This window comes from Ischnura elegans, chromosome 11 (genome assembly GCF_921293095.1).
Source record: "Ischnura elegans chromosome 11, ioIscEleg1.1, whole genome shotgun sequence".
Taxonomy (NCBI): domain Eukaryota; kingdom Metazoa; phylum Arthropoda; class Insecta; order Odonata; family Coenagrionidae; genus Ischnura; species Ischnura elegans.
The window spans coordinates 85,967,746-85,987,800 of NC_060256.1; the positions used below are offsets into that span (position 1 = coordinate 85,967,746).

Here is a 20,055-nt window from a genome sequence, read left to right on the forward strand (position 1 = left end):
AACGACCGGCCGTTTTCTTTGAGATGCTCAAGAAACCCAGCAGTCGTAATTGGCGCATGCGCAGGAGCCAAAGAGGGGTTGCACTGGAGACACTTTCAAGTCCTCACGCCGCGTCGCGGAATATAAACATTTGATATCTCCCTTGGCAATCCACCTTATCATTTCGCATCACCCAAAAATCCTAAATTACCTCCCGGAATCGTTGGTAAGAGCCTAACTGAGGGTTAGATGGCAGCTTCTTCGATGTTTTCACTTAAGTACCATCATAAAGAGCAAGTCTTTATTAGGGTAAGGAAGCTTCGTAGCAAACATTCCGGATGAGCGTCTTCATAAAATTTGATATAACTGAAATATTAATTGTCATGCGTAATTTAAGTTAATATGGCTTTGACTCTCGACTCATTAAATTTGATAGTTAGTCTTTTCGAAATATATAAGGCTATCTAGTTCGTGTTAACGATCTTCCTCACTATTTTAAACAAATACCTTGCAAATGGCAATGATACGTAATACGTAAGACGACATGTATTTTTCATAAACATTTAATTTCATCATTTCCTTTACTGCGATGCATACACTCATCATCATAACTTGTCAAATATCCTGGATTGGTTTAACTCAGCTGTTCACACATTTCCCCTATCAGCCACTATTTTCATACTAACGCATTTCTTTTCTTCAAATACTTTGCCTGCTCAATATAGTTTATCTTAGGTCTTCTTTTCGCTCTTCCTACCACTTGTAGCTCATAGATTACCTTGATCATGTCATCAAACCCCAATGTATAGTCTTTAAGTTTTTCATTCTCCTTATAAAGGTGCGAAAAATCCACAGAGAAAAAATCATTCGCCTTGACCGGGATTCGAACCCGGATCCCTCGATTTCCGGCCGAGTGCTTTAGCCAGTTAAGCTACCGTGGCGTCATTCATCCCTGTGGAAATTTCACCGTGGCTAGTCCCGGTATACTTAAATTCTTCTTATAAAGGGTTTCACGAGGTTTTATTCTCTCCTAACCTTCTAAAGAATGCATTGCTTATTTTGTCGGACCATTTTATCTCTATCGTTCTTCTACTGCACCCTCTTTCAAAAGCATCCACCCTTGATTTTTTTCTGCTGCAGCCATTTTTCCCGCCTGAACTCTCCACACTCCAAATGTACGTTCTGGAGTGCATAAACCACCTCGAAAGCTGTCCACACAGTTTATTTCTTTTTGGGGAATAAAAAATCTGAAAAGTTAAAATTGAAAAATTGATAAGGGATTTAATTTGGAATGGGATAGCGGATTTTTGGAATCTAAACTAGTAACTACCAACGGCACTCACTTCCATGGGAACGGTTTATTTCATTTCTGTCAAACAACATGTCCTATGCAACTCATTCGGAGCCGACCCGTGCCCTTATACCCATCCACCTGTACTTCTACCACTGCTTTCATCATGCCATCATGCCTTTTGCTATGGCCAACTAAGTTATCCCGTCTTCACATTACGGTTTTTAGAAGACTTTTCTTTCTTCTCACTCTTCTTAGCTCTTCCTCATTACTTATTTGGTCTCTCCATATTTTCTTCGTCATTCTCCTTTAAACACCGCATTTCTAATGCTCCCACTCTTGACTCAACACATCACCTATCAACGCCATTATTCATAGACTCTTTGAAGGTTTAGTTTGCATAAATGAAAAGCTCTCCGAATGAGGTTGTTTTCCTTCGGAAGCACAGGAGTTCTCCTCTTCTCAAGAATAGCCAACAAACGCTGCGAAAAATGCAGAGAAGGAACCTGTATCGTTGGTGTTCGTGCCCGGAGTAGCGTGGTTACCTCAGATAATTCACCACCGGGTTTCCCATTTCATTTGAAGTCGTTCTTCATATTCCTCGTGTGATGTCATGTCGTAACTGGGGCGCGGGCTTTCCCTCTAGGGCTTTTCTAAGGTGAACTGTGGAGCATTACTAGTGCCGGGCGAATTTTCTTCTAATGGCACCCAGCGGTTTGCATTGTCTGCGAAGATGACTCGCTGGCAAATGAGCTCTCTCGCCGACTTCACACGTACACCACCGCCGCAGCGAAGCTCCATATGGAAAATGGGGACGCATCATTCGGCAGAGGATAACCCTTGTCCAAACCCACCCACTTCAGGCGTCAGCGATCATTGGTTTTTATTGTGTTTCGTTAATTTTTTCCTTAAATCATCCATAATTATTTATTAATTTCTGAACACTCTCAATTAATGGTTTCTGAGGTTACTCTGCGGAATATTGACACGATAGACTAAACAATCAAAAATATTTGGTATTCCTCACATATTTATTAAAAGACAACTACTGGTTTCAAGCTTTCCTGGTCATTATTTAGAAATAAAATAGATACACAAAAAGGGCGGCATATATACTTAGGTAGGGGGTTCCACAATCATTGAACAAGTGGGGGAAAGGGAAGAACTTAAGTACGGAGATAGTGGGAGAGGTAATATCGGAACTGAACTAAAAATTCAGTTCTTCTTGGACCCAAATCTCCTTATCCTGCGTCACAGCTGTGCGGGTGGTTCAAGATGAAGATCTTGTGTCCACGTAAACATAATTCGGCATGACATCTCAAAAAATTAAGGTAGAATATGTTGAAGTATATACAGGGTATTTTAGGAGGTATCAGCAAATACTTTAGGAGGTGGTAGGGGAAACAATTTTAAGCATTTTTGTGACGTAAACATGGGGTCGAAATTCCTTAGTTACTGTGCTATGACAACGCAGACAGTTTTTGAACGTAATTTTCTGTTACCAAGAAAACGATTTTTCTTCGATAATCATCCTTTTAGGCATGCTATTTTGGAAATCTGTATTTTAAGGACGTTAAATAATTAAGATTCGGTGAAATATGCGATTATAATTGTCTGAAACAATTAAAGGCGAAATGGTTTAGATTTCGCAATCATGTCATTGGTACTTTGGCCAAAGCTCTAGTTTAATGGAGCACTAAGAATTACTGTTGCAGAAAATTGATGGGGAAGAGGGCACGGGGTACAAGTGGTTTTTTCCTCAGAGTTAGGGGTAATTAATTGCTAGGAGAAATTCTCAAAAACTTGGTTGCCAAGGGATACAAGTGAGTCTCTGTTCTGCGCTGATATCAAGTGGAAAATTCAATGCACTGCTAATTATCTAACTGATCTTGTTTGTTTTCTATACCTGATTTCTGTACCTAACTCTGAGTTTTAAAAAATCTCTTGTACCCCTTAGCTTCTCACCCACTCAATTATAATCGCTTATTTTCGCTTAACCTTAATTATTAAATTTTCCTACATATTTATAGTGTTAAAAAGCTGACAACCGTTTTCATGGAGATGGCAAAGTTCATTCAAAAAACATTTGTTTTGCTATAGCTCAGTAACAAAGGAGTTGCGACTCCATGTTTATGGGACAAAAAGCTTAAGATTTTCTCCCTTATTTCCTCCTTGAGTGTTACAGATTCCTCTAAATAACAGCCTATAGATATTTAAGCTCGCCACTCTGTATGGAATTGAAATAAATATTTCTTGTTTCGTAGTAATTCGTAGTAGTTAGTAACTAGTAATCGTTATTCCGGTGGATACTTTTTGAAACGCATCATGCATAAAATATTTTTTGATCTACAAATAGCTATATTTGATTATGCAGAGCACTTTTCTAAGGGGAAGTATGGAGTAGAGGTTCTGCTTACGGGTGATTCTTCTTCGTCTTATGGTATACAGTTGCTCCCGTTGTCTGCAAAGATGGCTCGCTGGAAAATGAGCTATCTAGCCAGCCTCACGCGTAAACTCAACCGCTGCGCAATTCCAGGTATGAAAAATAAGGGCGCCTCATGCGGTATGAAACCATACCTGCTCAAATACACTCCATGCGTCATCGAATACAGTCGTCCCCGGTCGAATTTCAGTTTCACATGGTCCTCGATTCCACCCGTAAGCATTACGAACTGCGTCAAACAATGGAATTTCTAAGGCCTAGCTCACTCATTATTGTATTTACGCTAAGCTCCTTTTCATCATAATCACAGGCCAAAAATGCTAAGATTGGTTTGATGCAGCTCTCCACTCAAGTGTCCTATCAGTTTATCTTTTCACACCTACGTATTTCTTCTCTTCCACATCCTTCTTTACCTTTTCCATATATTCCATTCAAGGTCTTCATTTTCCGTTCTCGCCATACACTTGCCCCTCGACGGTAGCCTTTATCAGGTCATTATATCTTAAATGTGGCCAGTAGGGTTGTTCTGTCTTCTTATTGAGTAAAATTAAATTTTTGAACTAGCTGATGACTACAGAAGATTAAATTTCGTTGCAATTTTTGATTGGACCTTATCATTATCCGATTTACTGTTCATAAATTTTCAATTTTTACTGTTAATCATGTTATCGCCTCCGGTGATTTTAGCTAATAAGGCGTTGATACTACCGAAGTAACTTTTACAAATGCCGTGACCGTTATCAGGGTATTAACCGAAGTAAATAATTATTTGGACCAACAGTTATCCAGTGATGCATCCCTACACATATATATATATATAGCTGAAAAAACGACATGAATTTTATGTGCCTTATATTCATTTTGGGAGTATGATTGACGAATTTTTATTGCTATATGTTTGCTTTGTAAAGTTTCGTAATGAAGGCGATGTGTACGAATAGTTAGATAATTGAAAAATGTATTTTGGTCTAAATATAAATAAATAGTTATATAAATGCGCGAAAAGTCTTGAAAGAAAAAGTCAATTTCCTCGACCGTGAGTCGAACCCGGATCCACCGATATCTGGTCGAGTGCTTCAGCCAGTTAACCAACCGAGATATTTGGATGATTTTTTTTTCTCTGTCAAAAGTTCGCACAATTTTTGCATTGCGGGTGACTCCGTTAAGTCATCACCGCGGCCAGTACAGGTGTGCATAAATTATTTAATATTTGTTGATTCCAAAGGCTTACTTAGAAGGGAACCTCGGAGTAGAAATACTCAACTTACGGGTGAGTCTCCTTCTTCTTCTAATGGCATGCATGCAGTCGCTGCCATTGTCTGCAAAGACGACTTGCTGGCAAATGAGCTTTCTCGCCGGCCCCACACGTAGATATCCTCCGCCACCGCTAGCTGCGTAGTCCCCACGTATGAAAAATGAGGACGCCTCATCCGGCATGGAATGATGCTTCGCCTCCCACTGAGACATTTCTCACCGCTGGGAAATTTATGCGCACCTCCAAGTACACTACACTACGGCGTGGAAGGAAATAGGAGGAACACAACACACATATACGGGCGGAAGAGTCAAGCCTCGGTGAAGAGCTCACCTCTCTCACGGATGCATCCTTGAGTGAAAAACTTTATTGCCCCGAACATTAATTAAGCCAAAGGAGGCTTCGGCAAGGCTGGGATATATGCATGCATATCTCATGGCTTTGGGTGGCTAGCATCATTTCCCTCTTCATTCTCCTCTCGATTCACGCGGATGGTAAAAATATCTACGCGGTTATTAGACGCGTGTAAACAGGCACGTAGCCAGAGCCCAGAGGATTACCTCAAAGGGAGGATGTTTTAGAGAAGAACGTGGGTTTTTCGGCCTCGGTGGCAATGGGATACAATTATCTACACCTACATAATACCTAGCGAGCCATCTGTAAGGGGGTAATCAATAAATTTAAAAAAATCAAAATAAAATTTCAATTACTCTATTGATTTCGAAGTTAGCCAAGATTTGCGTGGTTTACAACAAATCTATCAATTTTTGCAGTATAAACAACTTGTTTCCTGAAAATTGTCATAAATAGACTTGGGTTTCTTATATCAATATTCGAAGTTTTCGGAACGAAAACTACGGGAATAGCAAGCGCTCAAAGAATGGCAACTTGATTTTACGCACAAAACACGGGTACTTTTTTTTAGAAAAAATTTAGTACAGGAAATACTATAGCGCGGAAAATGTTTTGAAATAAATGATCCAACGTCAAATCAAATTCTCTTTCGTATGTTTTTTGTTTCATTGATGTCAATTGCTTCGTTTAGACGATTGAGCTCCTCAAACTAGGGTGTTTTGCTTTTTTTACAGTCTACAGGTAATAGCGCTGTTTTCAAGGAGACGATTTTAAATATAACGAGGTATGAGGGCAGCCTGAATATATAAGTATTTTGTTGTCCACTCTCACGCACCGAAAAACCATCCAAATCATCCATTTCATTAAGTCTGTTATATATTTCGTTGGCATAATGTTGAAAAATACATTCATCGTTCGTTATTGGCATGCATGATGAAATTTAACCACATAAAAAATTGAATGTCGGAGGATATAAGTAGGTACCTGGGTTAGTGGCCTTCTCAGAGATATATCGTGGGAAGAAATGGAGGCGCTACAACTCCTACTTTAGAATGGCACATTATGTGTCGAAACCGGTAGGATTGAATAAAAATCATGTGGAAAATCACTGAGTAAGTTTCCAAATAATGAATTGCATTGTCGGTATCACTCACTCATAGTCATTTCATAAAAAATCTCTCTTCTAGCATAAACTCGAAGAGAGATTTTTTATGAAATAATTTCTAGAGTTGCATTTAGTTTTGGGCATTGGCCTTTCTAAATTTTAAATCCGTCACATTTTTAGTTAATTGCGCAAATCTCTATTCATTTGTATCTCACGCTTCCCTAGTCACCAAAATCAGTACTAGACACTTAAAGAGTGTTAAAATTTAAGTCTTAGTTTACATTACGGCAATTCAACTCCAATCCAGCATGAATCATGCGAGTATTATGTATTTTAAATAATTTAAACACTCCTCTTTTCTGGCTGACTCTTTTGATGATGGACTCTTCAAAATTTGTTTAAATGCTTTTTTAAAGTGAAGTGGAGTCCAGGTATCCTCGTCTCATGGGATTGCTTAGAGACGTCCGACATCTATATCTTGTCATCGCAGTGCATTAGGTCACCCTTATTTGAACACACTAGACATACTCTTGGCTGGGACGAAGTGGCCACCTGAATTCCTTCGTGGCGACGCAGTCAACGGGCCCCAAGGACAAATATTCCCCCACCCCTTAAAAATGTTACAGAGAATCCTTAATTAAGATAAAAAAATAATTCCAACAAAGAAGTTCAATTTACAATGCGAATATACAGTATTTTTATCTCTTCTTTTGTGTGAATGAACATGTCCGCAGTTGTATACTAGTCTACCTTACCTGCTAACAGTCATGCATCACGGAAAATTGCTCAAATTGTTCTTGAGACAAAGAGCTATGCAGAACGGAAGTTACTACCTTGAATTTAAAGAACATTCGCTCTCATGTTACTCGGGTACTGGGCGCGGTCAGTATTGATGAATTACCTATTCAAATACCGGAAGTCCAGGCGTGGATTTCCGTCTACCCCCCCCCCTGACCAGTGTCCTATCCGCCCCTTATACTTGGTAGTGAGCATTGATTATTAAAACACAACTTAGGTTACTCCAATCAAAAATATGTGTGTTCTTTTTTACAATTTTCGGGAGTTATTTGGTGCATTATCCACCTGAATACACACCTAGTCATTTTCAACCCGTGTTGCGTTCAAATTCCTACTCTCCCCGCGTGATGCTTAAAAATCCTTGGAGACAGATTTCTCACCTTCAAACCCTGTGTGTACATCCATGAATGTAAATCCTAACATGCCTCTATTAATTTTCTAACTTTCTTTCCTTAAACTCCCTTCACAATGTATCGTTCTGGGAACTCGTGAGACGTACAGGGTGCTTTTAGTGTCTTTAAATGAGTTAATTTGCCGTAAATAATGGATTTAAAAATGTATATTTTGTGGTTTGCATTGTATTCTAAGTAACTGTTTAGAGATTAAAAGTTATTTTGCAGAATTTGTTCATTGATAGCACATTTGCTTTGATCCTTCGTGGCACGCTAGGAATTATAAAACTACTTATTTAGTGGTATTTTATGAAATGCGGAAGCTCTGACTAAGATTTCTAGTTTTAATTCTCGTTAGCATGAGAAACTAAGTACGTTTGATCGCATAAGGTGTTCAGTAGTTAAAAATCCCAATGAAGATTAAGCGTGGGTTGAAAGCAAAGATATCTGCTCAAGACTGAGACCGCCGACTCATTAGAAGGAATAAACTAAGAGTCAATCCGCAATCGTGGTGCGCATAGTATAAGTGAGACATGATTGAATAAAAAATGTTAAATACTTTATTTTTCAACTATCGTAGTCAATGTCCTTTTAAGGCTCTAAATGGTCTAAGTCTGTATTAAAGATGCGTATATAGCCATTAAGGTGTTAATATCATCAGTTCTACCGGACGTAGCAAGGGTTAGGGGGTTGCAGACACTTTGCTGTGATTGACGTAGAATAATATAATTCTGGCGACTGGCGATTCTGGCGTGTCGTACCTAGTCTCTGAGAGGAACGGCGATATTTCTTGGTACAGGAGAGGATAGGGAATTCTACTTGCAATTGTCTTCTCCCATAAACATATGAATTTCTTTCGCCCAGCTTAAGAAAGGGATCAATCAGTCCCTGAAACATTGTAATGGTAAAAGAGTAAAATAAGAAAACAATTTGGTTTTCTAATTTTTATCCACCAGATGACCTAAAGTTAGAAACAAGTAATGGTTTTCCAAATAATTCATTATTTCTCGATCGTAGTGGTGCAGGAACCCTTAACCAGCAGTGCGAACGGAAAAATGATGTTTTGGGTCAGAATTTATAATTTTACAGCTACGATGAAAATATCCTGAAAGCATTTTTTTTGCTCCAAATTTTTCAAATAGATTAGCGATGTATGTCTGTTAGTTACACACGTAAACATCATTTTATTTCAGCTTGTAAATATAATGCTGTCATCGTGTCTACTATTGTATAGAATGGATATTAAGCTATGTTTCCATCGCTGTAATTGCTCTATGCTGTTCGCTTCACTTGCCTGAATACCTAATTCAATTGCTCATAAAGATAGAAACGACACATTTTAGAAGTGTTAGCGCTCAAAATGACTCGCGGCGATCACAGAATTCTGCGCGAATAAAACTTAAAATACATTGCCTCGAAATTTATTGGAGAAACTTGTGCTTCTATTTCATAGCCATATCGATGCAAAATAGCAAACTAGTCTATGTTTTACGGTATAATAATACCTTACACTCCTGGTTACACTTCTGAGAAGTCCCCAGTATGTTATAAGTTTCACCGTTAGCTGGATGTCACCTTTTTTAACCGCTAACCACGAGACGAGGTTTTCGGGACGGGAGGAAACCACTTATCCACCTAGAGACCAAAGGGTTGTGGGTGAGGCAGAGGGTTGCGGATACCGTGGCGAAGCGCGCGGACCTCAGAGAGAATGTGTGTCAAATTCGCACTAGATGTCACCGCCGCCGTTCCGCACACGTGTCCCGCGAAGGTCGCGCCATCCGACGCCCCGTCCCACAACTAACCCAACGGCGTGTGCTCGACTCTTAATCAGCAAGATGGATGAAAGAGAAGAGCGGCCTCAGAACAGCGCGAGCGTACCCTAACAGAGGAGAGGAGGAAACTGGTAGTATTTACGGTCCAGGGAGAGGGAAGAGAGAGAGGTCTGGTTTGAGAGGAGAGTGATGGAATTTTGAGCCGAGGCTGTGGTGTTGGTCTGGATGGTCTGAAAGAAGAGGCTTGCGGGGTGAGATCGTGGGTGGTTGGTTGGGATTGCAAGAGTGCGAAAACAATGAAGCAAAAAGCAGAAGCGCATACACTTACGCTGTCTCGCTCGGTTTTCTTTTTTTTCTCCCTCTCTTTCTCTCACCCACACACTCACCTAAATACTCTCTGCCGTGTTGTTGTTTCCCTCCTTTTCAAACGCGGGTGGTGAGTGAAAGGAGACACCACCTTATCTCTTTTTTATTCGAAACTCCTTTTCATTTTGTTTTCATTTTTCCTTTCCTCTCTGCTCACCCCATTCCACACGCGGCTGTTTGTGTTTCTTCGTGGTTTAGGATATTTTTCAGGGCAAATTCTCTTCCTCTCCACCGCTTTCAAATCAGGGTTTTCACATGGGTACGTATAGCGAAACTGGCCTATGCTTAGAATAAACGTTGCTTATAACTAGACTATAGATGCAACCCTGTCTAGAAAATGTGAAATGAAGTTTGATATGCTACGGCAGTTATGGCAATATTAAAAGTTGGCAAATTACCATTTCAATTTTTGATTTTTTTTGTAACTAATTGCTTTAATAGTAGTGGGATCATTTCCCCAGCGTTAAAAAGGTCTTACACTGTACTCTAGGCATAAAAAATATTATTTAGTTTATCCATAGTTAGCTTTATGGCATTAGTCACCTATTAATGTAAAGCTCTTACTTTGGAAAATTCTTACTCAGCAAATATTTGTGACGATTTGCCCATTCGTATTTAATTTCTTTCGAGAGCACCGTCCTCGTATTTTTTTCCTGTTTACTAGTTAATTACATACATATTAAATACTTACGGTCTTGTCTTGATAATAACAGGTTTATGTAGAGAAGACCGTGGTTATAGTTTAGCTATCATCACAGGTACCATAATTTACCTAAAAGAAAATTTTGTGAAAAGTGTTTCATATGCTGGCAAATGTAGATGAATGATTTGTGCATGAGTGAATTAATATTAAGTGGAAATTTTCCATAAATACTTTAACTACACCTCACGCCTGTTTTTCTATCATATTGCATTAAAACTGTCTAAAGGTGTAGCTGAACTCTGTTTGGATATTTGCGGTTCATTTTTCATTTTCTGTCCTTTTTGATTTCGTTATTAAAAATGAATGGCTATCCGTCAGTCTCGCTAAAACTCTGGAACGGCTCGACATATTTTGCTAATTTTGGTTTTAAAATATTCGTGGAAGTTCAGGAAAGGTTTGAAAGGTGAGAATATTATTTTTCATGGCCCATGAGGTCCTTGAATGGGCCCCGAGTGAGAAATATACGTAAAGTTCCTTGAAAATACCTGCAGACCTTTTTGGTTTTGCGTATTTAAATTAATGATAATGGTAACATACAATTGGAAAATATGCCATTGAAAAAAATAAATAAATACCCATTATTATTCTTGCAATCGATTTTTATTTTTCCGTCGATTTAGCGTAAATTTTGAATAGACGTTCTTAAACATGATGAAATTTTAGGTTATTCGACTTACTATCCCCTTTGCGACCGTCAGTATTGTTAATGTAGTTTGATATCTTTTTTTTCAAATTTTATTCACAAAATTAATCCTTTTTATTAGTCGTTATGAAGTTCAACTGTCACAATTTATTCAACATTTTAGTGCAAGAGAAGTTTTTAGTTACTTTTGGCTAATTTCATTATTGATCGTTTATTGTCAATATAAAGGAATTTATTTGGTTATATAGTTTGAATTAGAAACACTATTTGCCACAAAGTGCCCAATAACACTCCTTTCTTTGATTATTTACAACCACAAGGATAAAACGAACTAAGTTAGGTCGTCGACTTAAATCAAATGTACAACAAGCTACTAAGTATATGTGCTAACCGTACTGATGATCAGCTTGAGACGATTGAAAATAATAATAGTCGCATTAGTATAACAAAATTGCGTTCTAGAGTGACTGAAAACGAAGCGGATAGCCTAATTATATAAAGAGTTCGTGCACATCAAGTACGACACAACACAATGAAATTGAGTGATTCTGCGGACGCAGTTCTCCTGTGATCCTGGAACAAATAGTATTCAACAAGGATACGGAAATAGATTATTTTGAAAAAATGAATAAATTGGGGAAGTGAAAATCATTTGCCAATTTTTTAAGCCGTTAATATACAGCGCAGTGGTGAATCTACTGGATTATGTTGTGCTGGTGGAACATTAAAATTGCCACGATTGATTCCACCACCAGTTCCATTAAGATCATTAGTTTCTGGGATGGGAAATGACTAAAACATTCTTGGTGAATTTCAAAAATATTGAAGTTGTCTTCAAATGACTTCGTTTGGCGCAACGCATATTGTGCAAAAATATTTCAATCTTCTATAATATTTCTACTGTATAGATACCTTTTTCTCAACTTATACGCAACCAATCTCTACAAATGAGGTACCAAAATGCACAGAATTTATCAGAGGACCTGCGAAGGTATATCTAACTTCCTAAATATTGCTATTGTTTCCTGAATTGGTTTTTAAATAATTAAAAAAAAAACAAAAACCGGTAAATATTCCTGACGTTAACGGCGCACAAACTGATACATTTGTTCATTTGCAACAATGTCTCGCATTCTTTAAATAACTTTTATCAAAATTCGGCTGATTCCCCATTCAAGTCTCCTGTTGATACGTAAGTATGAGTCAATACGTGCGTTTAACAGAGGATAGTGTAATTACTTCCAATTTTGTGTTTAAAGAGGTCCTCTGACCTCAATTTGTACATGAAAATTCCAATTGAATTTGTACATAAGACCCTGCCTTTTTTCTACATTTTAAAATTAGAAACGCGCCTATCCCTCTGCGGACCTGCATTGAAAAGAGCGCGGGTAGGCCGCTGGGAGCGGGCGCAGCACGCTCGTCCCATTTAAAAGGTGTTTTACCATAAAAGAATCTGATATAATTTTCATTTGCATTCATACCAGAAATAGTATAACAAATCGTAAATTATTACGTATACGAGTACAAATGTATCACTTACTAGGAGCGCTGTTACCACTGCCAGATGCTGATAACCATATGTTACAAATTTATTTTATGTGCAATCCAGATGAGCTGACGATAGGCGTTATGCTCAAAATCCAACAAAGAAGAAAATTATTGCCGAAGAACTACAAACGTTTCTTCATCCGAACAATGACTTTGTCAATATGTTAAAAACAGCCGACTATTGGATTTCATCCGATAGGTATGAAAGTGTCATGATAGCTGACAAAGCACCTACCGATGAGCATGGAAGGAAGTTTAATTCACCGACAATTGACAAAGTGACTATTGTGGTTGCCGGAGAAATATTGCTCTATAGATATCTGGGATGGAAATTGAAACTCAACGAAAGGCAGAACCAGGAAAATTTCAATGGATTTCGATCCCGGAAGCGAAATGTAGAAACGAGGCGAAAAAGAATTAAACCCGGGGAGTTAAACTCAGGGTCGAAACGAAATCGGAGTCAAAACTGCTTCGGCTTGAAACTAAACTAAACCTCTGGGACGAAACGAATCTCACCGGAGGGATCACGTGCTACACCTTTAAACAGTTTAGTTTCGACCCACACACCGAGTGCGAAGTAGGGTTGAATGAAGTACATATTCGGCCGGCCGTCATTGAAAGTATGGGGCTCTCATACTACGAACACAAACAGGAGAGCGGTGAATGCAACCTGGCCATTCCATTTTTAAGTTAAATGTTTTGACCCCTCTAAAAGTATATCACATGCAATGGGTCGAAACTATTCCCTCTTATCCCCCTCCACTCAACTTCTGGGATCGAAACTTAACTATGAACCGCGGAGTTCCGCTTAATTTAGTTCTGTTCTTGGTAATACAGTTTTTCCCGGGTCGAAACTAAACTCCTTGGTGGTTTTAATTTGGTGCAGGAACGAACCTTAACCTAGATCTCATAATTTTGTTTCCCTCTGAGTCGAAACGTAACAGTTTCGTTTCATTTCACTTGCCATGCCTGATAGTGATATGGTGCATCACTTTCGATACAATGAATTGAAACGTGCGTATGAAACGGACTGGAATTATGACGCCTTACAATATATACTATTCTTTTAGCAGGGGGCATAACAATCGTATACAAAAATGGCTAATGAAGCAACATAAACGGCAGTTGAGTTTAGTGCAGATACATAAAGGAGATATGAAGTTCACTGTGTCCTCTAGTTTACTAATATATTGCTGGCCTCGGTAACGGCGGAAGTCCTAGCCTGCCAATTTGAAGGTCGCGGGTTCGAGTCCTGCCTGGGTAGGGTTGGTACACCTGAACAGGGCTAGTATGGCTGCGGTGGTGCATTGTTGTACCTACCCGGTTTAATGGCCAAATAGTGCTATTTCGGGGTGATTATCATCACCATCGTCATTAGTCAACAATCTTATGATTGTTTGGACGTACATTCCTCTTTCATAACTATTGAAAACTATAAAAAAACCGAATTACAGCAGGGTTTCACGGCGTATTGCATCGTGGGGGGTTATTCGGGATTTCCACCGGATCAGGTTCTCCGTCACGGCTGATGTTTCAATGAAAGATTCGTCCATTATCACCAGGCCTTGATGACGATGTATGACTTGTTCATCAAAACGTTGGTCGTGATGGAGAACCATACCCGGTGGAAATCCCGAATAGCCTTCGACGGAATTAAAAAATCGTTTAATTTAACCTAAAATAACGCTTCAAATACCTATTACATTCCGTAAAAATTTCAATGTGGCCGGCAGTGAAATTTTACGGCGAGTATCACTACAGGAAAACTTACCCTGTCAAGGGGAAGTGACTCGTCCTCTTACGGCGAAGGCGGGAATTTTTCAACCCTGCTCTCATTCCCCGCCGCTATTTCCACTTTCTTCCTGGCTTCGGATCAGCGAGCGAAGAGCGGAAGAGAAAGAGAATATGTGGTAAAAATAAGTGCGAGGAATGGATGAAGGGAGGTGGAAAGGCGCGAGGAGAAAGACATTGTTTTTTATTTTTTTATACGCTCGCGCGTTTGGTCGCCATGGTTTTTATTTTTGCGACAACGTGTTGTTTGTTGTGGAGAGGGTTTTGTGGAAGGGGTAAAAGACAAGGGAATGTTCTTCAACCACCACTTTTTACTCTTCTTCACCCCTGGGATCCGAGAGACAGAACCGTGAAAGCAGAGATGGGCTTTTTAGTCCTTGCAGCGGGGGAGGGAGAGGTATACACCTGGGGGGTTGGAGGTGTGGGCCTGGCAATGACAGTGTGTGGCAAGGTGTTGTGGGTAGGTAAATATGTATACGTAAAAAAAGAAATTCATGTAATCAGGATGAGGAATGTGCGTCATTCCTTGAAAAAACCGCCTCCACTCCCATCAGAATGAATTTTCCAGCCCTGTTGTCTCTTTCACCCTCATGTCGGTTCTCCAATCAGACCTTTCTTTCGACGAGTTCCGTATCCTCTTTACCTGTGTTTGTTGGGACGTGTCTATGAAGATACCGTACGTATATTTCGCGCGAATTCAAGGCATAGGGACGTTGGGGAAATAGCTAACTAAAGAAACTGGCTTAGGGATCAGAGATTAGAAGGGCTGCGTTACACGAATATTACGTTCCCTAAGTACCTTCTCTTCATGCATTATAAGGGAGGTCCCTCAAGGGTCACAATCAGATCTCGTTCAAATATTTCTAGTTCATAGGAAATTGATCCCAATGAGCTGCAATTTTGGTTTCAGCCGCCGACCCTCAATACGTTTCGAGATAATAGCGACGGAAAGTAACAAGAAAACTTCTAAATTTTTTCAATCCGCCGCACAACAATAGTCCCTTACACTGGCATCAACAATGATGAAGTGTCATCGCTTTGTCGAAAACTGTTCCCCGAATATCCAGTCATATTCTCGCAGTAATTAGGAAATTGACTCAAACACTGGCAATAATTTCATTGCTAATTAAGGTCAGGAGATATGAAAAATATCATTTTCGGCAAACGCTGCATTTCTCAAAGCTTGAAGAAATTAGCATAATGGTTAAAAACGTTAATTACGATAAATCTTGCTGTGATAGGCGTTTTTTATGTTTACATTTATTCCTATTTAATAATATTACAAACTGATCAACAATCATTGCTCTCAACAATCAAATCAAATACATTCCCCCTGGAAGACATTGTTGCAAGCGGCGCAAAGCACTTATTCTTGTTTTTGACCGTGTTCCACCAATTTAAAAATCCTCAAAAATTAGGGCTATTATTTGATGTAGAGGTGAAAACATATATCTTTTTCGGCAAGTCTATTTTTTCCTAAAGTTATTAATTTATTTTTGAAATGTTTAAACTTACGTAAACTTTTAGTTTTCGGTCTAAAAATGTAGAAAACATCAGGATAGTAGAACGTAATAGCATTGAAGTACCTTTTAAAATCATTAAAACGTGTTTCCAAAAATAAAAACTAGAGATATGGTTAAAATACGATATATTGTATTTTAAATTTTTTGCCGTCAATTCCAGTTGTTGAGGCCTGAAACTTTGGGAAAACAAATAATTCTTTATGCACTTTAAGTGTGTATTTTTTTCAAAATACATGGGAGCACTTATCACCGGCTTAACCTGCTAGACCCTTTAGGTATTTTCCTGGTATCATTCGTCGCTAATATCTGAAAACATTATTAAGCTTTGGTGGCGTAAAAAAAAGCTGCATCTGATAGGAATCCATTTCCTATCACTATAGAAAAATTTTGACGAGATCTGGTGACAATTCAGGGACTCTCCCCTCGTTAGTAGTCTTATTAGGTTCAACGGGCTGATTTCCTTCAAATGAATCGATCATTGGCATTGATATTTCATTTTATTAATTCCTATATTTATTACATAACACCTTTACATTGCTGGGGGGTGACATAAATTAATAAAAGATAACCGCAAACAACCTGGTTAAGGGCAACCTACCGCTGGACTCGATCCGCGACCTTCAGCTAGGCAGGCGAGGAATGTACCCCGATGCGACTGAAGTCAGCCATTATTATCATGAAATCATAAACTCTCTCTTTCTCATTTATGTCAGTTTTTCAGTCACGTAATGACACAGAATTTTGCACCTTCTGCCACGTATTCCTTAACTTGGGTCAATGAGGTATATTTCCAATTGGAGTCATCTAAATTTGGGATTCTTGCATGAATAAGAGGATAGATTTTAACGTTGTCATTAAAGTAATCGTAGAGAAAATGTAAGAATTGAGGAAACGTCTCTCAAGAAAGGCAAATACTTAAGTGTTTATGCTAGGTTAAGAATCCAATGAAAAGAAAATTAGGAAATTAAAATATATAGATTAAAAATTTTTAAGTGGATGATTTAACTCCATTCTTTAATCATGCTATTTTTTTATTTTGAGATTTTCTCTTCAAAGATTTGAGGAGATAAATTGAGAGGTGACAAAACACGGTTGCTGAGCGCACGAAAACAATAAATGCCACGTTAATGAGTTTAACGCTACTCTTCGCATTAATTCTACCAAGTTCTTTGCAATTTTTTCTATGAACGCCAATATTGACCTATTTGTATTGGGAACTCAAGTAAAGTGCTTGCTTTATCTTTCTCACGACATGTACTATTAAATTTGGTTAGTATCTCGGAGTGCAGGTCTTCAATAATTTAAATGCTAATGCTTGCCAACGTTTCTGTGTATTAAAATACCTACATTATGTCTATGAAAGAATATGAGTGCATACATTTGAAATTCATAATACAGTTCATAGTTGCCTAAAGTTTGCAATAAAATATAAGATAGAGTTTATGTTTAGGTGATGGCGAAATTTAAGAAAACTTTGTTTTTATCTGTTAATCAAAATTCTTAGGTGTGATTGAACTGTATTAACTTGGTTACCATCAATAAACCTAACCAATTCATTGGAAAAAGGTATGTCAAAATTCTTGTCTCACATTTTTAATTCATTAAAAACTGAATTCTTTTTATTTTCTTATTTCAATACTGCAAAATACAATTAAATCACCTTTTTTTAAAAACATTTAATTAACCTTTTTATGTATAAAATTCGTATACACCTATTCTTTTCATTTTTTATTTCATTATCGCAAAAAAACATTTTGATAACAATTATTATACATAAAATTCATGTATACCTATTCATTTGTAGCCCTAATGAACGTGTATTATCACATCTAAATATTGTAAAAAAAGAGCCTTTAAATAATTTAAGATCTACATTCCAAGGCAATAGTCAACTAATATTTTATGCAAGCTAGTGCTTACTTTCCTGGGAAGTATCCACTGATTAAAGGGTTTGAGCTGGGAAATAGCTATAGTATTCCCTAGAAATTCCCCATTATCCAGTGATACGTGTGAGTAACTATTCCTGAAGTTACACTACGCAAAACGTGGAGATGTAAATCCAGTCGTGACAAAATATCAACTTCTTTTTCGGGAATAATTACCAATTAAAACCAAATAAACGAATTACTCAGCAAATAACCACTCCTATTGATGTGAGTAAATATTCCGTTTATTTCCATATCGAATTTTTCACTTGACATTTTTGAACACCTAATTGCTAATTTAAAAATGGTAATTGAAATTGACCCACGTCCATGGGATTAAAAGTTATGGAAATTGATTTGGAATTAATTTCTCTCACGTCATGGCATTCCAGGAAAAACTTGAAATGCATGCATGCAATTAACGTTTTAATTTTTTTTTGCTACAATTGAATTTCACCTCAGCCAAGCAAACCAGAGCCGACTGTACCTTTTCGATACTTTTCTTTTCTATTTGCAGTGTAGAATTATGATTTCCGAATTTATAATAATAATAATGTTTATTACTCCACAAAATAAAAGTACATAATAGAATTAATTACCGAAAACGGAGTAACTTTAGGTAGCCATTAAGGACAACCTGTTTTTTGGCTACCATCATTTGCATAGGGTCATGCTGACATATAAACATTTGCATTGAAGTAAGCACAACATTTGAATTGAAGCAAGCACAACATTTGAATTGAAGCAAGCACAACATTTGAATTGAAGCAAGAACAACATTTGAATTGAAGCAAGAACAACATTTGAATTGAAGCAAGCACAACATTTGAATTGAAACCAGTACGTACATATATATTACATGGTATTACATCAGAGAAAAAAATCCTCCACACTTTGCATTTTAAACAGCCAAGACTGAATATTTTTCATAATTACATTATTGTTTTTTGTTTTCAGACATGATACGGGTAATAAGTTGTACACTTTTGGCCCTATAAACAAGAAACAACGTTTATACAACGTAAGGTTAGTCCTAGGTAAAGCAATACATGATCTTCGTAGGGTGATGGAATTTATTTCAACATATTGTGCAAAGAGCGTGACAATTAATTACAATAAGGCCAAGGATATGCGGTTTTGTAAAGTACCGTGGCCTAGAAATTCGAGGCTCAAGATGAAAGTAGGTGGTCTTAAACTTGAACAAGTAGAGCAATTCAACTATTAGGGTGGCTCATTAGAGGTAAACCGGCACAGCGGTGAGGATATCAGGGAGATAATTTCGTTAACAAATAGCGCTGAATGAATGAATAAAAGCTGATGAGAGTATTAATAATTATGCATGTAAAGAAAAAAATAATATCCGAAGTTTCAAGCGTGATGAAGTGGAATTTTTCCATTTTAAAATAAATACTTGCAATTTTCCACGATTATGAAATTTATTCCGACCAAGGTATACATCTTCAACGTACGAAGATAATGATCTTGTAACTACCGTCACCATCTTGTATGTACCTTGAAGATGATGTTGTAAAATTGAAGCCTAAGCTGTAATAAAATTTATAATCACAGAAGATTTCAAGTATGTTTACTAATATTTATTATGATATTATAATTTGTATTTACCGAACATTTCTTTGACGATAACCTTCACCATTCATTTTCATTAATCATTACCCGTTCGTTTAAAATCTGCTATTTAAGGAAAATTAGCATAAAATTTTATTATATTAACTGTTCATGATTTAATATATTTAATAAATAACACCTTAAGTAAATAATAACTTTTTAATGGTAATTTCATCTGGCATAATTCAATTAAGTTACGTATCATATTTTGACAGAAATAACATATACACGGCTTACGTTGTTTTAGTTGTTTTAAGGGCCTATTTGATTAATTTTTAACGCTATGAAATATCGCTAAAAATAAAAAGCTTACATACTGTCGAAATGTGGCTGCAATTTTATTGGGTTTTTTTATATGAGGTGATATAAATGCCTTTTATTTATGTCACCTCATATAAAGTATTATTATATTGTAACTAATTATCTTTAAGAAATTAGCCTCAAAAGTAATAATAAACATGGAATTGGAAAATACATAAAGGAGAAAAATTTCTCTCTCAAGAAAGTATGTTTTGCCTCTCGAGAAATGCATCCGTGTTAG

At 37.5% G+C, this 20,055-nt stretch overlaps 1 protein-coding gene across 1 annotated transcript in view; it reads left to right on the top strand.

The window, feature by feature from the left end:
* The window catches only part of LOC124167659 (neural cell adhesion molecule 1-B-like), a 282,959-nt gene that overhangs the window by 117,640 nt on the left and 145,264 nt on the right, over positions 1 to 20,055 (top strand). The window lies entirely within an intron of this gene.